The sequence below is a fragment of the Pteropus vampyrus genome, unplaced genomic scaffold (genome assembly GCF_000151845.1).
Source record: "Pteropus vampyrus isolate Shadow unplaced genomic scaffold, Pvam_2.0 Scaffold350, whole genome shotgun sequence".
In the NCBI taxonomy this organism is placed as follows: Eukaryota; Metazoa; Chordata; class Mammalia; order Chiroptera; family Pteropodidae; genus Pteropus; species Pteropus vampyrus.
Genome location: NW_011889131.1, coordinates 1,042,617 through 1,048,555, shown reverse-complemented (window position 1 = coordinate 1,048,555; position 5,939 = coordinate 1,042,617). Strand labels below are relative to the sequence as shown.

The following is a 5,939-nucleotide window of genomic DNA, read 5'->3' as shown; positions in this document are numbered from 1 at the left end:
TGATCTAACTGCAGTTTCATCCTCTCCCAGAAATGTGATCTTCATCAACCAGCCTGGAATTTTCAGGTCGAGCATCAGTAATCTGTTCTGTGGGCCCTCTTCAACCTCCATAGAAAGAAGAGGCAATCTGCATAATAAAAACCTTTCCAGGTCTCTTCCCGCTACCCAAAGATGTCCCAGCGCCCAAATAATCCGCTCTTTTCTTTTGTTAATAGCTCCCTTGCCCCACACTTCTTTCTATAAAAACCTTCCATTTTGGATAATCCCTCAGAGCATCTTTCTATCTGCTAGATGAAATGCTGGTCAATTCATGAATCACTTAATAAAGCCAATTAGATCTTCAAATGTACTTGGTTATGATTATTTTTTTTTTTTTAGCATTAGCATATATATTTTTTTAGCATATATTTTAACAAAAGCTGTAGGAGTTTGTCTTCTCTAAAACAGGAAGCACCTGGTGGCTCTGCTTTAGTCAGATAGGTTCAAATAAGATTTCTTTCCACTTCCTTTGTGGCAAATGTTTTCGGTTTAAGGAAATTTTTTATGCCGCCCCGTTGAGCTGTTAGTCCCTTCGACTCCTTCTCCATCTCTGTGGCACATCTCATCCTCTCTAGAGGGGTCTGGAGCCCAATTACAGCGTCGCGGGGAAGTGATTTCCCCACACCACCAAGCAAGCAGTTCTGCGATACTAGCTGGGTGTCCTACAATTCAACTCAATTCCGAAACTATCTACTCAGAGCATCAGATCCCAGAAGTCAAGGGCTCAGTCCCACAAGATTTCCCTCTGCTTCAGATGTCAATCACAAGTCCAGTTGTCACCTGTGCTTCTGACCCACCAGCTACAAATTGGAGGTTCCCATGACTCCCTCCTTGGGTTTCATTAACTTGCTACAGTGGCTCACAGAACTCAGAGAAATATTTTACTTACTGGATTACTGGATTATTGGTTTACCATAAAAGGCTAGAACTCAAGAACAGCCAGATGGAAGAGATGCAGAGGGCAAGGTAGGGGGCAAGGAATACGAACTTCTATGTCCTCTCTGGGTGCACCACTCTCCAGATCCTCCACACGGTGACCATCCCGCAAGCTCTCCGAAACCTCTCCTTTCGTTAGGTAGCTAGTCAGACATGAGCGACAGAGGAAACGAAGGAATAGGGGCCCAGCCTAGAGACCGTCCAAAGAACACCCCAATGGTAGCACATGCGCACTAGAATTCTGGGTATGCACATGCGCACTAGGCAAAGTTATATAGCTGCCAGGTTTCAGTTAAAATGACCTCACTTGCCAGATCACCTAGGAATGCCTTTGGAACCACTCCATGGTGGCCTAAATATAAGGCGGACTTCCCACTTCTGAGCTTTTGCCCTCTTGTTGTTGCTGTAGTTGTTATTACAGTGCTCTGGTGCAGCTCTCATTGCGGGGACCATGCGCCTCCTGGGGGCATACTTTGTCTTTTTCCATGTGCCTCCTTGGGGCATTCTTTGTCTTTCTAAAATATACTTCTAACAAAACCATGACATCTCAATGACCTGTGATTCTTTACTGCCCAGTCATTTGAGAAAGAACTGAGGGAAAATGCTAACTATTCATGTGTGTGTTGTTACCTCTCATCTCTCTCACCCCTACTGTTGAGGTGACATATATCGGCCCCAACTTTTGGGTTTTTTGTGGGGAGGAGCTAATGAGTTGCCGGGGGGGGGGGGGGGGGGGGGGGCAGGTAGAATGGACAGAGACACTGAAAATTTCCAACCCTCTAATTCCAAAGTTGGTTCCACTGGCAACCTGTTCCCATCCTTAGGTAGCCTCAGAGCTTTCTAAAATTCATTAACATAATAAGAGACCTTCAGGGCTCTCATCACATAGAAAATTCCTAGGGTTTTAGGAGCTCCGCGGGAGAAACTAGATGAAGACTAATTATATATTTATTATAAATCGCAATATCATGCTCTCCCTGATGAACGATGTAAAAGTTTTTCATTTTGGCAGCTGTACCTCTCCTCCATTCACCCTGATGATCCTGTAGGAGCTCTAGAATCTCTTTCATACAAATAACTTCCCAGAAGTTTTATCCTTCCCCAAACTTCCCCTGGAGTTGAATAAGACTACTTTTTTTTTTTTTTTTGTTCACAAGACACAGGCATTTGGGAAAGGGAAATTCCAATCCGATTCCTTAGTGACACTTAATGACATTTACAGAAATTGCTATTGTTCATCCCCCTACCCTTTTCTCCTTTGTCCAAAATGTTGTATAGACCCACGCCTTACAGTCTTTGATGAGAATTTTCATGCTTTTGTGAACTCCCCACGCACAAGTATCAAACTTTGATTTTCTCCTGTTAATCTGTCTCTGTTAATTTGATTTTTTGGCCCGGTTGGAGGACTTTGGAGGTTAGGCGGGAATTTTTTACTTTTTTTTTAGCCCCTGCAAAGTAGAATAAGTAAAAGTGTTCTGCTACATCCCGTCAACATTTTACAAGCAAGAATTTCTGAGTATTTGAAAAAATCAGAGTATATTCTCCAAACAGCCTCAGTGCACAGGAAAGAAGCTGCCAAAGGGGACCCTGTTTTGTTCTTTATCTAAATTCTAGCAAGAACGAAGCAAGTACTTGGAAGGACGAGGTGAGAGGCCGGAGTTGAGTGTTAACAGTGTAGACGCAGGAGGGAAGAGGAGGCCAGTTAGATGAGAGAGGGGATTGGGTTGTAGTTTTACGATTGTAACCATTTCTTTGCCTTCGCAATCTCATTCTCATTTTCATGCACGTAAAAATGCTTTGTTAACTAATGTGTAACTAACTTTAGAGAAACACCTTGCTTGAATAAGAATTCAGAACAGACTTCGAAGGAAGCCGACTTGGTTTCCAGACCTTCGCTTGGCCCGGTACCGGTTGTTTTTCAGAGCACGCTGTGGAGCACAGTCCCTGCCGACTCTCCCCCTCCTTACTCCTCTTCCGATTTCGTCCAGAGCCTGAGTCTCTGGGCTGAGAAATGAGCCAAGGCCGAGAAGACGAGATAGAGGTCCTTGGTCATCTGCTCCGCTTTAGGATGAAGCCCTGGAATTTCTCTCTTATCCCTTACTCAGCTCTCTCCCTATAATAACCCCCGCCTGCACTGACGTGGCGAGACGGCCTTTGGGACAGCAGTCTGCTGTCTTCTCAGGGTGCCCACTCTTGAATAAACCCACTTTTGTCCTACCAACCTCTCGTCGTTCCAGTATAGCTTACAAGCGGCAAGCAGCCGGACCTGAGTTCAGTAACAGGGTTGGGCTCCCATCATTAAAATGCAGCACCATCCTCCTGTATAGCACTACTCTCAGGTGTAATCCATGCAACTTCGTTTTCAGTCTGTACCTCCCACCAGCCCCGTGAGGACGGGAGAGTGGGTCTGTCTTGCCTGCTGAACACGGTAGTGGCGCGCTTATCCGAACTGCTCTGTAGTCTGTTAAATCAGACCTGCGGCCCAGCACACAGCAGCACCATTCCTGCTTCCGACTCCAGGCTTACTCCAGATGGCATTGTCTTTCAAAGGAGGAAGGCTTTATCATAAAGATTTTTTCATATTTAAAAATGTTTTGGTCTATAGCCATGCCACCCTAAACAAGCCCGATCCTGTCTGATCTCGGAAGCTAAGCAGGGTTGGGCCTGGTTAGTACTTGGATGGGAGACCACCTAAGAAGACCTGGTACTGTAGGTGTAAAAAATAAAAAATAAGGGATTGTAAGCTGACAAAGTCTTTGCAATCTGTGAGGTCAACCAAGGGTTGCCTCGCCTAAAAAAAAAAAAGTTAAAAATTTTTTACATAGTCGCTTTGGAAATATATTGATAATATTTTCACTGACATCATCACAGAGTTTTATTTCTTCATATATTGTGTCCTCAAATTCTCACAAAACCCTGCACTGCCACAATGTCCAGGCACAGAGCCCGTACTTTACATAAGGCCTGCCAAGTTCCTCTCACGAGACACAATGTCGCTTACCGAGAGGGGCATGGGCTTGAGACAGCATTGTGGAGGCCCTGGGACCATACATATCAGAGGCCAACCCAGATGCTGGCAGATGGCATGGAGAGTAGAGAAAGATGCTGGGGACTGTGAGGAGTGGGCTGGACAGGGTTTGGTAACTACTTGGTCCTGACACACTAGAGAGATGGGGCAGTTGAGGGTGATCTGGTGACAGGAAGTATGGCATTGCCTCAGTGAGCGATGACCCCGGATTGTGAAATCTGGACTCTGTTGCCATCGACAGACATTCAAAGAGACAAGAAGATAAATGATACATGAGGTTATTCATCTGCAAAATAGTGTTTGAACTCCATAATCATAGCCAAGCCACATTCTTTTCTGATGTTATCTAAGTTTGAACAAAAGAAAATAGCTGTTTAACATGCTCCAAAGATTCTAGAATGTAGAACTTTAAGTTTATAAAATTACAAGGGCACCACCCGTCCCCTTCCCCTCCAACCGCTGCCGCCCAGTCTCGCCCAGTTAGAACACTAGGCGTCCCTCCCTGGGCTCTCCTCCAAGCTTCCCACCACAGTCTCACTCGGGGCTCACCCGCCCTGCCCTGTAGGAAATCTTTTTACCTGCTAAAAAGAGTGAAGGAGATTTCAAAGGACATGTATGGAAAAATATTTGAGATATATTGTGAAGTGAAAAAGCAAGACCTTGAAGAACAAGTTAGAAGAGAGTGAAACTATTCTTTTCTGTATAGTTTATGGATACCCAGCATGCGCTGAGAAAATATTCTGGAACGATTAAGTTATGCTGGGAGTGAGGTTATGGGGACATAGTGTTTTAAATTGCCATGATCTGTATTATTAAATATGTTTATAATAAACATGTGTGCATTTGTAAACAGACTACTCCAGAATGAGAATATATGTGCTCAACCAGAGCCTGGCGTTATCCTCATCCTCCCAGGCACTTGCTCTTGGGGCCCAAAGGCACATCTCCCTAACCCAATAGGGGTGACCGGAGATCACGCCACAGTACATGCTGTGAACACGCAGAAGGCATCATCTTGATTTGCATGGTTTTCAGAATACTGGATTCCCAGAGGCATACACCGGATGTGGCTGATCAAGTTCAAACACTGCTGAGAGCAGAATGTTTCCGGCCTGGGGTTTGTGGGGACCTGACACACCTGTCTTTGTTTCTATAATTCTCCAGGCCAATTGTCCCGTGAACACTCAGAAGGCAGGACCTTGGTTTGCATGGTTTTCAGAATCCTGGATTCCCAGAGCCCTGGACTGGGTATAGATCTGTGTTTAGGGACTGGGGGAAGGGCCTGATCCACATGGGGACACAGGTCGGGGACACAGGTCTGGGGCGCAGGTCTGCTTCCAAAAAGGCTTAAAGGAAACTAACAGGAAAGAAAAATCCAGAAGGTTGAGTTCCTCAGGCTTGATGACAACAGAGGCAGTAGGGCAGAGATAACATTTAACTGGCATGAAAACCTGAGACCAAAAGATGGACGGGTCTCACTCACAAGCTGGTGATGTGGGGAGGGTGTGAAAGCCTCCTGGTGATTCTGTTTTCTGACCCTCTGCTTCCTCCATGCCAGCCACTCAGTTACTGCTGTGCTCAGATCAACCCCCGCTGGAAGAGTTTTGTGCTAGGACAGAGCTGCAAACAGACTCTGGAAACAGAGACATGCAAGCTCCCAGTGCCCCCTGCTGGGGTAGGGGTGGGGGGTGAGGGTGTAGGAGGAGCAGAAGCTGAGAGTGGGCACAAGGCCTTAATCAGGACGGGAGATCGTTCAGGATGTACAAAGAGGACCTGGGCAGGGAGCAGGCTCTGAACTCTGAACCTCTCTTTCATGTTCACAGCCGAGAGCACAATGTCTTGGAGTCTCCAGTGTTCTCGATCTCCTCATCCTCATCTGCCTGATGATGGGGACAAGATCCCCAAAAAACACAGGGCTAGGGTAGCTGCCAGAGGG

The 5,939-nt window shown here is 46.0% G+C and overlaps 1 pseudogene; it reads left to right on the top strand.

The window, feature by feature from the left end:
* The first annotated feature begins 3,572 nt into the window (after window positions 1-3,572).
* On the top strand, window positions 3,573-3,691 carry LOC111731142 (annotated as a pseudogene).
* Window positions 3,692-5,939: the final 2,248 nt, after the last annotated feature.